Source organism: Nestor notabilis, unplaced genomic scaffold, assembly GCF_000696875.1.
Source record: "Nestor notabilis isolate BGI_N333 unplaced genomic scaffold, ASM69687v1 scaffold2314, whole genome shotgun sequence".
Taxonomy (NCBI): domain Eukaryota; kingdom Metazoa; phylum Chordata; class Aves; order Psittaciformes; family Psittacidae; genus Nestor; species Nestor notabilis.
The window spans coordinates 59,410-71,881 of record NW_009924040.1 but is presented as its reverse complement, the minus strand read 5'-3'; the positions used below and the strand labels follow the sequence as shown (position 1 = coordinate 71,881).

Sequence of the window (12,472 nt, the reverse complement as noted above, 5' to 3'; positions counted from 1 at the left end):
GATACTTAAGCTTGATTAAAAGGTTAAATATTAAATAAGTGTGAACTTTATTCTGAGAGGAGAAGGGAGTGGGGGGACCTTGATAGTAAGCAAAAGATTGCAAGGATGTTACTGTGGGTATATATGGGTATATCCAGTTTGCACAGTGCTATGCTTGGCTGTAAGAAGTCCAAGCAGCATGATAGCTGCCAGAAGGACCCAAAAAATCTTTATTTATGTGGCTTCAGAGTCTGGTTTCAAATCATTACCCTAGTAGTTCAGGCTTTTACTGAGAAGAGCTTCTGCCATCTGGATGTGGAAGGGCCCACTTACACGAGGGGTTTTCCCCTGCGACTACCGTGTGCTCGGGGTGGTGAGAAGGTTGATGGGACTTTGCAATACAGTGGAGACCTCTGCCAATGCAACAGGGGAAGTACGTGTGTTAATACAGTGCTTTGCACTTTCTCATGAGGTTCACGCCGTGCCATATGTGAGGAAGTGGGCTTTGTAAATGAATAAGTGTGCTAATTGCACTTAGCAGTGCTAACTCACCCAAGACTGCACAGATCTCTTTCAGCCTTGGGACGCATCTAGGTTTTCTGCCTATTTCTTAGGTCTGGCTTTCAGAGGAAAACCAGGTATAACTGTTTTTCATTGATAATATACAGCCAAAAGGCAAAAATCTGTTGCAGGTCTTGCATCTAGTAAACAAACATTTCCATCTTGGTCCTTCAGCTGCAAAGTAATTTATATGATCTCTGAGAATGTGTTGTCTGTTTTTCATGCAAAAGACAGATTTTTGTTTTGTTGCTAACTAAACACAGAAAAAAACACCCTTTGAAATAGTTCTCCTTCAAAAATATCCTTGAGGAAAGGGTAGAAGCTTGTGGTTTATTTTTCCCATTGCTTCAAAATGACCTTCTTACGTCTGCGGGAAAGACTCTCTGGGGGCTGTTGAACCATGAAAGCATATTCATTTAGGGCATTGGGTGCCACAGTGATTTTAACCGAGTGTTGGCTGCAGTGCTGGAAAAAATAAAATGAGGGGGTTTGTGTTTTGTTGTTTTGCTTTCTGCAACCTGGCATAAAGAATGGGGTCAGGAGATGCGTGCTTGGGAAAGACCCAGAGAGAGCTGGAAACATGCCAGCCACACTGAGTCATAACACACATGCTTCTAAGTATCTTTGTACCTTACAAAGTCCTGACTTTTCAAATAAAACCATCACTGCTGTTAAAGTATTTACATAGAAGTAAAACAAACAGTGTGGAGTGCTGTGTGCGTTCTCCCTTGTTCCAGTCCCTGTGAACTGTGACTCCTGTTTGCTTAAGGCAAGGCTGGGCCAGGCTGAAGAATGCCGTATCTTGCAATGAATGGACGAACGGAGAAGCTCGAGTCATGTGTACGTGTATGCTTCTGCTGTTCCTCGTGGAGCAAAGCAGCATGCAGCAATGCCCCATACTTCAGGCGGACGTTTCATCTACCTAGGAGGTGGCATAGAGCCTGCCTCTTGCTTCTGCCTGCTTTGCTTTTTGGGGTTTGTGTCATTTTTAATAAGAAGGCTGCATGCAGGCCATACATACAAGCTGGGCAGCTGAATTGCAGTGAGCAAGCTGTAGGTGAATGGTGAAAGGTACAGGTGGTGCACATTTCGATTTCATTGAAGATACATACACATTATATATTGATGTGCACTATGTCTTGATATCTATATATGTGCTTATATATTAATATGTATATCAATATGTATTTTAGTTTATCTACACCCACATTAATACATATGTAATGTATGTTAAATGCATTCTATACATTTAATATGCACTTAACAAAATCACACGTGTGTATGTATATATTTCTTCCCAAGTTAGTACTATGTGGCAGTAGCCTGTTGCACCTTTCTACAAGCATCACCTCTACAACTGTAGAGCTGAAGCAAGCTGCCAACCAGCTAGCGTGAAAGAGAGCTGCTCTACTATCTGTGAGGTAGCATCCTTTAGAGGAGTGTACTGCGTAGATAAATGGAGGTTGTGCTCCTCTTCCCCATCCCCTCAGAGTGAACTTCTTGACCTGTTGCTTGGATGCCCTGGTTGCTGAAGTTCAGCTATAAAAGTACAATGTGTGGTTCCCTGAAACACCGTAACAAAGAAGGTGACATGTTTTGTTGGGTTTGTTTTTTTTCCTTTTTCTAGCAGTTTACAGGAAATGATGCACTTCTGTTTCTTGGTTCTGCCCCAGGGCTTCCCTGGTTGTTGGCATCTGTTATTTTTTCAGTGAGTTCATAAACTAATCTTATTGTCAGATTGAGAAGCAGAAATCATCTCGGCTGACCTGCACAGGGAGACCTATGGGCTTGTGGTGATGAACCTACCGTTTAAGACATTACTTAGTCCTTTTTTGGGTCTAAGTCAATAATGGACAATCCATTAGTTCCCTGTAAGTCACTTCAATGGCTAATTACTTGCACAGTTACAGGAATTGTTCTTTAATTCCATCTAACATTTTTTTGAAATCGAGTTCCAGCTGTTGTATGATATTACACCCGTCTCTGCCAGCCTCGGGAGCCATCTATTATCAAATTTCTACTCCCTCTGGACGTATTTAAAGGCAGCAATCACATCAGACCCTTTGAGGGGTTTGGGGTTTTTTGTTTGTTTGTTTTTGAGAAGTTACATAAATTAAATTCCTCAAGGTGTTTCGCTTGAGGATGTTTCTGACAGGTTCAGGGTGTGTGTATGTTGTTTTGCTAAAGTGAGATAACTCTTCCAGTTGTTGGCGGTGCAAGCACAGAGCGGGGCACATGGTGGCTCTCCCTTCACTGGAGTGCCAAGGCAGAGATGATCTGACCCATGTAATTATGGTTAAATGTGTCGGGAGCTGGAGCTGTGTCGCCGGTGGAGCAACAGCTCAGCTGGGCTCCGAGTCAGCTGCTCTCTGGCTTGCGGCTGCTTCTGTGCCGCGGGCTCGAGGGAAGACGCCATCAATGGTTGTGAAACCTTTTTATTGCTCCTGCATGGAGCGGGTGTTGGTAGCAACTTAGTCCTTGATTTTGCTGACCTTGGATAATGCAGTGTTGGGGAACTCGAGGACCTTTTTTCAAGCGGAGTGCTGGGTGCCGGGAAAGCCCACAACAGAGCAGGGTAGGCAGGGCAGTGGCTGCAGCCTCAGCACAACTGGGCTGGTGGGAGCTTTGGTGTGGAGAGACTCCCCCACGTGTGTTTCTGTTGACAGTGCTGCTGTTACAGGAAGGGGATGAAGCCAGTATGGTTCATCTTGAGTTCAGCTCCGTGAACTGGGCGTGGTGTGAAGTGTTGCTGTGTTGCTTCAGGGGCTGCTGAGGGGGGTCTTTGTTTCTGCCTTCTGGGACCCATCTCTTTGCTGGTGGCATTATGGCTGCACTGGGGAAAGTGGGAGGGAGCATCTCACGTTTGGGCACCCGTGTCCCTCCGAAAATTGGGGGCTGGGTTGCACTCCATTTGTTTGCGTTTCCAGCACTTTGCCTGGGGAGAGGGAGATAACTTGAGGCTGTTCACAGAAATACTTTGAGAGGGTGGCCTAGACCACAGGCCCCTGGTGTGTCATGGTAATCTCCTTCCCTCCTCCAGGCAGGACTGTAACTGGTGTGTCCCAGGCCATCGGCTGTACCTGACAGTGGTCCCTTACCTGCTGTCGTCGGCTGCTTGGTCACCACATGCCAATGTAAAGATCAACCCTGTCAGCAGGTTTCACCCCCTCAGTACTGAAATGGCGAACGCTGCCGTGTGCTGCTTGCCGTGAGCTGTCCGGCCAAAGTGGGTTTAAGTGGGATTAGTTTGTTTGTTTTCTCTATGTTTTGCTGTATTTTTAGCAAGGATAAAAGGGCCAGTGGGGCCAGGAAGCAATGGGTGTTTTCATGTAACAGGGTCTGGTGGAGGAAGGCTTTATTTGTGGCTTCAGGACAGGCCTGGTGTTTCACAGGGAAGCAGCCTGAGGCTGGCAGGGCCTCAGGAAAGCGGAGTGTCTCTGAGTATACCTTACATTAACTGGGCTTGATCGTGACACGTGTCTTGTGTGCGCCTGGCTTAAAGTACATATAAAAATACAGGGTGATGGTTTTGTTGCGTCTTGTCAGGGTTTCTGTGTAACTTGTGTAGGCTCAGAGTCCAGGTGGTGTGCCTGGCCAGGGGGCACTTCCTCATCTTCCTCACTTTTGCTGCCCACTATATTAGGAATTTGTACAAATACCAGTGAAGGGAGCAAGCGGTGTCTGCAGGCCTGTTGTGTCCGTAACACCACGGCTGCTGGAGAACAGTTCCCTTGAGGATTTAATGAGTAGTTCCGGTGGAAACAGAAACGCATGCTGTGTCACCAGGCCCTTGGTGGTGGGAATGTGAATGGGGCATCTTTGGGCAAGCTTTGTTAAAACTGTGCAGGCTGCAGCCCTCTCTCGTTTAGTGTCACTTCTGGTTAGAGCTGAAGTTGAGTTGGCAGCAAAATGGTAAGCCAGAGTTGTTTGCGTAAACCTCTGTTGACAAAATAGCTGAATGTACTAGTCTTTTTAAACTGCTTGCCTGGAGATTGGAGATTGTTATTTTTCCTTTCTGGTTGCTGGGGGTGTTGGGTTACAAAGTTTGCTTTCTTGGCCCAGAGCTGCCTGTACTCTAAAGCTCCCTGGGCATAGCTCAGCCTTCTTCAAAGTATAGTAGCTTGTCCCTCGTGTGAAATGCACATCCTGCTGCCAAAACACTGGCTGCTTTCACTGCACTCATTGTGTTGCCCTATTTTTTTTTTTTTTTTTTCTTCTTCTTCTCCCCAAGTAATTTGCCATATAGGGTTGATTTTTTGCAGGGGGTTCGGGGAGTGCAGGGAATATGATGCTTTTGATCACATTTCAGCAGCTGAATTCTAGCAAGTCACTAGAGGAGCAAAGAAAAATCTATCAATGGTTGCCCTAAACTGCTGCTTTTTTTTTCTTTTCTATTTTTTTTCTGCTTTTTAAGTTGATTGTGTTGGTCACTTCTTTGACACGTGGGGTGGTATAAACTCTCCTGCCTCCTGGTGGGAATCGCTGATGGGGCTTTTGGGGTTTCCAGTGCTGTGTGGCGGTGTGCTGTGGTACATTACCTAAATAAGGCCTGCCTAGAAATGTTAATCTTTTTGCTTGGCAATGATGTAGCCCTTGAGGAATTCAAGGGCAAGAACGCTCAAATAGTGATTTTTATTTATTTATTTTTATTTAAGACCCCAAGACAATTATAGGGCTTATGAAAATACGATGACTTACCTGATCTCACTTATGTCTTTATATCAATTTGCTGACTTAATTTATTTGAATACTAAAGGCTTTGGGGAAATGCTTTTCCAGGGAATTAATCTTTTAACTAAAGCAAGTACTAAGTATGACATTTACTAGTATTCCTTTTGACAATATAGCATTTGTCTCCTAATAATAATACAATAGAAAACATATACCCCGTGGGCCAAATTCTGCTTGGCTTTACCCTGAGGTAAAGGTAAATTCAGAATAACTTCATTGTTATCAACATACAACTTCATTGTAACATTGCAATAAATGCAAATTACTAAACTGGGGGGAGGGGGAAATCCTAAAAGGCATAAACCAAGGCCAAAAAGGCAACAAAAGAAGTTGGTTCACAAAACCTCTTAAATTTCTGCAACATTCAGTTTAGTGAGGTCCCCCTAAACTGTCTGGGAAGAGCCCTTCCTTGCTGGGATAAATTCCTCTTTAAGGGATTCTGTATGAGGATTTTAACAATTAAGTTTTTCCTCCTGTCTAACCACCTGGTACAGGGCTTCTGCTGTTTGCACGATAATGTATTAGAGGGACTAGTGCTCTTGTCTTGATGATAATACTTATGTTTCTGTTCTATGTTACAGCTTTTTAATTTTTTTTTTTTTTTTAAATTAAACATAATCTGTGTAGCCCTAGGCTTTGGGGGTTTGTTTTGGTTTTGTTTCAAGTGCACACAACTAATGTGTCTTTTCCATTTCCATTTTCTTTAGGATGACAGCGATGGGATTCCCTGGTCAGAAGAGAGGGTGGTGCGGAAGGTCCTTTATTTGTCTCTGAAGGAGTTCAAGAACGCACAGAAGCGGCAGCACGGTGACGGCATTAGCGGGAGCCTCAAGGCAGTGAATGGTGAGCTGCCTCTGCGGTACCGCTGGAAGGACTCTGTCCTTTTCAATGTGGTGGTTCTGCTGTAGGGAGGAAAGAGACCAGTGCACCACTTGGCATGTACTGCGCCTTTTTGATCTGCACAGAAGAAGTTGTTTCTGAAGTGCTTAAAATGCCCAGGTTCAATAATCCATATGTTTCAGTTTCTGGTGAACCGGTTGAGATCAGGATTGGGATCAGGCAGGAGGACAAGGGACAGGATGTCGCTCAGTAGAAAAGGAGGCACTTCTGGTTAGACTGCTCCCTGATGTGCTGAGTATGTTGATAGAGAAGGCATCCAATTAAGTATGATTGGATTCAGTTGTCCTGGGGAAGGACAGTCAGACAGAATTTATCTACTCTATGTCATTTGGATTCAAGAAACTGGCTAACCAGGATCTGTATCTCTGGAGTGATCTGAGTCCACACTGTTTGTTGTCCAGAGGCGAAGTAGCACAGATCTTATGTAAAAACACTTATAGGTTTGAAAGGGCACAAACACTGGATCATTGGACTCCCCTAGTTTAGCAGTTCACACAGCAATTGTTGAAAGGTTTAAAAAGGAGATGCAGACAAGCCTGATGGCAGGGGCTTGGAAAGAGTTTAATTTTATGTATTTAAACCTTTGGCCAATTATTATCTGTTGCTCCCCCTTCCCTTACAGCTTACTTTAAAAAGCCATGGAGTCCTGAGAGGTGAATATAAAGTGTGTCTCTTTCAGATTCACTCCCTGACACAGGACCTTTCCTGAAAAGGCTTTGTCATGCTAGCTTGAACCTTGAGAGTGATGACTAGCAGGATTCAGATTTCTGAGCAGGCTTATGGTTTTCTCTTCACTCACAAGAGCTTATTTGTTTCTTTGTGGAGGTTTATGGCAGTTCCTTTTAGGGATGTGCATAACTATACATGTGCTAATGCATTAAAGCAGCAGCTGGGTGCTTACTTGGTAGGTTATTCATATTTATATGTAGCTTGACGTGGTGAGTCAAATTTCACTGCATTTTCACCAAGTGTTATTGCCGACAAGACAAAAAGCTAGGGGAATGGCTGAATAACTACAGGTAGCATGATAAAGTTACTGTATTATGTAAGCAATTGCAAACTCCTTAATGTGATTAAAGAAGACCTCAGACTTCTGAGTTCAGTAAAAATATCAAATACTGATCTGATGGGAAGGGACATCTATCTTTAAGAGCAAGCCATTAATAAGCTTGGAGGTGTTCACAAAACAGTGCTGGCTTTTTTTCTTCCAACACCTCTGCATCATTGATCTTCTGTCAAACACAATTGCTCTTGGAAAAGTTTCTTATTCCATTGTGGGGGGTTTGTTTAGTCAAAGGAAAAAAGTCTAAAGGCGTGAAGCACAGTAATTGTGTGTTACGAGGCTTTGGTGGTGTGCCAGGTTACAGGATGACTGAGGTTTGTATGGTGTCTAGTTTTTCCAAAGCTTAGATAAAAAGTGAGTTGGCTGTGAATACTGTGTTGATGCAGGTACTATGCCACTGGCTTCCTGTGGTAGCCGCACAGGTGGCATCCTCAGAGCTTGCCTCTCCTATTGAGAACTGTGGTGTTCAGTGCTTGTTCTCCTTTGCATAAGCAGGTGATCGGGTTTTTTGGGTTTTGGTGGTGGGGTTTTTGTTTTGTGTGGTTTCCCCACTGCCCCAGCCAGAATGATATTCTGTGTTACTCTTTCTGTTTGCTTAAATAATTTTTCAAGTGTCCTGTCTCAGTGCTGCTCTATTTCAACATCACTGTCCAAAAGGCTGGTTTTTTCTGGTTTTTTTTTTTTTTTTTTTGTTTTGTTATTTAATCCACTGATATTTGGAAGAATGTTTCATTATACAGAGAAAAAAAGATTTGCAAAAGGGAGGAGGATTGATATTGTACAGTGACATCAAGAAAATCTATTTAAACGTGCAATTTGTTCATTAAATCTTAAAAAAACCCCAACAACCCAACAAAAAAACCAAAAACCATGGCCATATATTTGCAAATCCACAGGTCTCTGTGTACAGAGGAAAAAGGTCATCCTAAGAAATTACTGTGCTATTCTGAAATCAGGGAAATGTAGTATTTTAAGGGTGAGCCTTAGATACGTGATTTCATACTGTTTGAATAAAAAGTATTTCCTTGCATTTGTCCTTTGTTCCGACGTGCAGGCCACAAGCAGTGTTTCTTGCACGTTACTCCTAAAAGTAGCATGCAGTTAAATACAGTTTTACGTGAGTGGTATCTTTATTGATACTCAGCAGCCATAACTCTCAGGGAAGGCATCTGGGGGAATCTAGCTGAAATAACCTCAAGTTAAAGGTGGTCAGTGTAAAGCTGGGCTTCTCTGGCTTGAATTCTTGTTAGGGTGCTTTGCCTTGCAAAATGTAGGGTTTGTGCTGCTAGTGAACATGAAAGGGTATTGCTTCTTCAGCTGTTGAAAGTCACCTTCTAGTACCTGGCAAATTTAACTATTTCCAGGAGTGGGAAGGAGGGGTCTGAGCGGGGTTCAAGCTCTCTGAGCTTCCTGCTCAGTTTGGAAATGTGGTTTGGTCTGACGTACTTCTGGGAGTTTAGGGGACTGCAAACAGCTAGGTAGCAGGATTTGATCTTAGTGCCACCATCTGTAGTGCAGACAGTTTCTTTGTTCTGGTTTTATAACTCTCGTCTCTGAAATTTATTTATTTATAGACTTGCAACATGCAGTTTGTTTCAGTTGAAAGTACTTATTTTTGGCTATAGAGGAAGGTAAAATACTCACCCTTGCAACTGGTGTCTTTAAAAGAAGTGTTTGTGGATTTGAAGTGGCTGAAATTGCAAAACGTGCTACAAAAGTTGCTTTGCCAGCATTTGCCAAGCTACAACTAAACGTGTATGAAAATGATTGTCAGTGATATTTCAGCTGGTGAGTACAGTAGTATTGTTAATGATTTTGTAGCTGGAATAATGGTGCCTCTTTGATTGATAGTGAGAAAAGCAAGTTAATTTTAAATGTGAGAGATGAACCCATTAACAAGAGTCTTTTCTGTATTAAAGTTTCTGCAGGCTCTAAGATGTGCTGGTGGTGGCACAGAGACAATTAACTTTCATGCCTCTCTGAATAATAAAAGCAAAATAAAATTTAAAATAAATAAATAAAAATTCAAATGACTTGTGGGGATTATATGTATTACAATAACTTGGCTGTCTCCACCTCGCTATTAAAGATATTTGTTATCATGAAAACAATCCTGCCATTTTCGGTTTGTGGCTGAAACCCTGTTTCTTAAGCATTCCTGATTAAAGTAGTGAGTTTTTGTTTGGGGGTGGTGGTATGTTTGCAGGTCTCCTTACTCCTAACCTTTTTTATATCTCCTTTTCACCTGATAATTTTTGCTTACATGTTTGTGCTGCCAGTTATTTGTCATTCTGTTTTTCTGCTTTCTTTACTTTTATTCCCCCCTCCCAGCTAGAAGGATTTCAGAGAAAGGTGAGAGGGTGTGTTATGGCCATTGCATCAGTGGGTATATTGCATGCATGTTTATGTTCTAGTGGAAGGTGTCCCTGCCTGTTGCAGGGGGTTGGAACTAGATGATCTTTAAAGTTCTTCCCAGCCCAAACCATTCTACAATTCTGTGTTGACACTAGTTATTTGCAGAGTACAGAATGACACCCTACAGTATGCCTTTGTTTGCTATGTGTTCCTCTCCATCAATGGGAATATAAAATCTGAGGGAGGTGCTTCTGCAGGTTGTCAAACCCTCTGCAGCCCTAAATGGGATACTGGAACTCTCTCTGATTATGGAAACAAGGTTGTGTGCTGGAAAACCCAGAGGGACCTCTTTAGTGATTTTGATTACTGCTGCCTGTCATTTGTGTTAGGAGTTTAAGACTAGGGATTGGTGTTTGGAATAGTGATACTGGTTTTCAAAGATCCTCGTCTAAAAGGAAAACTAATTCCCTTGGGAAATCGTTTTCTTCTTGTGTAGCTTAGAATGTGAGATAAGGCTGCAAAATGGGCAATGAAAGATGTAATTATTGCTTGTGTTCTGTTTATGAGAATAAATCCAGTATCCTCAGAAGAGTATATCATAAAGAAAATTTTTATGATGTAAAATCTTAAATTCCATTTTCAAAACTTTGTGAAAAGAAATTAGTGACACAGCTAGTGTTTTGTGAGTGGAAGAAGTGCCAAAGCTTGCTTGTTTGTTTAAGGCGGTTAGTTAATCTACAAACATGACAAAACAGACTTTAGAATCATACAAGCGGATAGTGCATTTTCACCAGGTATACTTTGTCCTAGAAAGGTGTCATGGCAATTTGCAAACGTGCCAGCTAGGTTAAGCTTGTGGCAAAACGTGATCTAATTGGGGAAATCAAATGCACACGAGGGAATGCTTTGGTTCAAGACAGAAGTTGAAAGTCTTGCTCGTATAGTAAATAGAGATGAGTAAAAATATGTAATTTTGCTATTCTGAGAGATTTCACCTTACATTTAGGGTGGTTAAAGCGATTTATTCATTTTATGTGTGCTCTTTAAACAGAAGGAACAATGTCAGCACTTCGATGGAGGTAGTTGTGGTCCATGGACAGCTGTGGTGCCTCTTCCTCCCTAGTGCTGGTCTGCTCCTGCCCTCAGCTGTTCACGCACAGATGCTGAAGTAACTTCTGTTGGAGTTTGCTGGACTTTTGTTGCTTTTTTCAAAAATGAAATGTCTTTGCACATAAAGGGTAGGAGCCTCTGAGGCAGCTTGTGGTGGGACTGTGGTGCTGGACCCAGCAGCAGCAGCCTGCTCTGACTGCTACACTGGCTGGACAGGCTGGCTGGAAATAGCTGGTTTTGTCATTGCTGCACAGGGATTTCTGTCTGTTCCCCAGCGGGCCATGTCAAAATGGAGGTCTGCAGTGGTAAGGTGAAGTGGGGCTGGGTTCATCCGTCTCCATCTTGTTGATGAAACCTCTTTTCCTTGGCCATGTACATGGTACACCAGACATCATGTAAAACTTGCGACAGATGTGGTAGAAGTACCTAAACACAGCTAAGCCTGGTCCTTCAGTGCTATGCATTATTTGCCAAAAGCTAAATATTTGAGAGTAGCAGCAGCAGCCAGCAGGGCAACCACACCTTCTCTGGGCTGAGGCCATGTCTCTTCTTCTCTTCCCACTTGCGCAGATGAAAACACAGCAGCCGTCAGGGAAGTACTGTTGCCTCAACTGCACCCCTATGTGCCCAGAGCCACATATGCCCTTCTTTTGTCCCTGCCGCAGGCACATAGGCTGGACCACCACCCAGCCTGTAATTTTGAACAAAGTAGCCCTCTTCAATCACTGTGATGGTTCAAATATACTTGTAACTTCATCTCTCTTGGTTTTGAAGGCTACAATTAAATATGGGAAGGAGGTTTTATGCTAACGTTTGTCCAGGGAGCTTTTCATTCCATCAGTGATGTGAAATTGCGTTTGTTGACAGTGGGTAATGTCTGTCTGTCTCCTAAGCTTTAGTAGAAGATGGTAAGCATGCCAAGGACCCTTGTCTGTGAGTGGATTTTCAAAATGCATTCACAGAAACAGAAATACCTCTTTCAACTTTGCAATATTTCCTCTTTACATTCAGAGTAAACAGCCTTTTTGGCTAGTTTTAAACTGTGATTAAATATAGAAGTTTTCAACTAAAAGGTTCGGAAAATAAGCATTTGAGCAGATTTACCATGGCACTCAACATCACTTTCACTTTGGTGCTTGCTGTCAAGTGAATTTAAAGATTAACAAATAAATAACAGGATGTTGGGGCTGGGCTCCTTTGAAAATTTCCAAATCTCTTTTCCTTGCGTTGTTTGTTGGTTTTTTTTTTTTTTTTTTAAGAACAGAATTAATTTTTGAGCCTGCCAGGGTCTCACTCGTTCATTGGCTGACACGGGCTCTTTTCGCCGTTTCCATCATCACCACTTATAAAAATCCTGCAGACCAAATGACACCCTCGGTGATCTCTATGCAATTTGATTACGTCCAAATTGTGCTCCTGTCTTAATACAATTTCAGTGTTTGGCAAGACTGCCAGAAAATTTCCTCCTGCAGGACACCCGTCATCCTTTTTCTCTCAAACATAACAGAGGTGGATATTTTTTTAACCAGGGAAACAAAGGAATTGTATAATTAATTTTCTTAAAACTTCATTTCATGGCCATCTAAAAAGAGTTGCTATTGCCCCTGAGTGCATTTCTAGTCAAAGTAATTCTAAAAATAATCTTGCCTCCCTGCATATTGCTAATTGTAGGTGAAGGAAAAAGAAAGCAGCATTGAAGAATCTGCAGAGGCGCGTGCATAATCTGTAAGAGATTGAGTTACTGTAGGTCTAAAAGAAATAAGGTGAGGAAAG

The 12,472-nt window shown here is 42.6% G+C and overlaps 1 long non-coding RNA gene across 1 annotated transcript in view; it reads left to right on the top strand.

Annotated features, from left to right (window-relative positions):
• Positions 1–5,975: 5,975 nt before the first annotated feature.
• Positions 5,976–12,472, top strand: part of LOC104404087 — a 64,651-nt gene continuing 58,154 nt past the window's right edge. Inside the window, exon 1 of the long non-coding RNA XR_719903.1 lies at positions 5,976–6,114. This is a non-coding gene — a long non-coding RNA (uncharacterized LOC104404087). The remainder of the gene's footprint in view (positions 6,115–12,472) is intronic.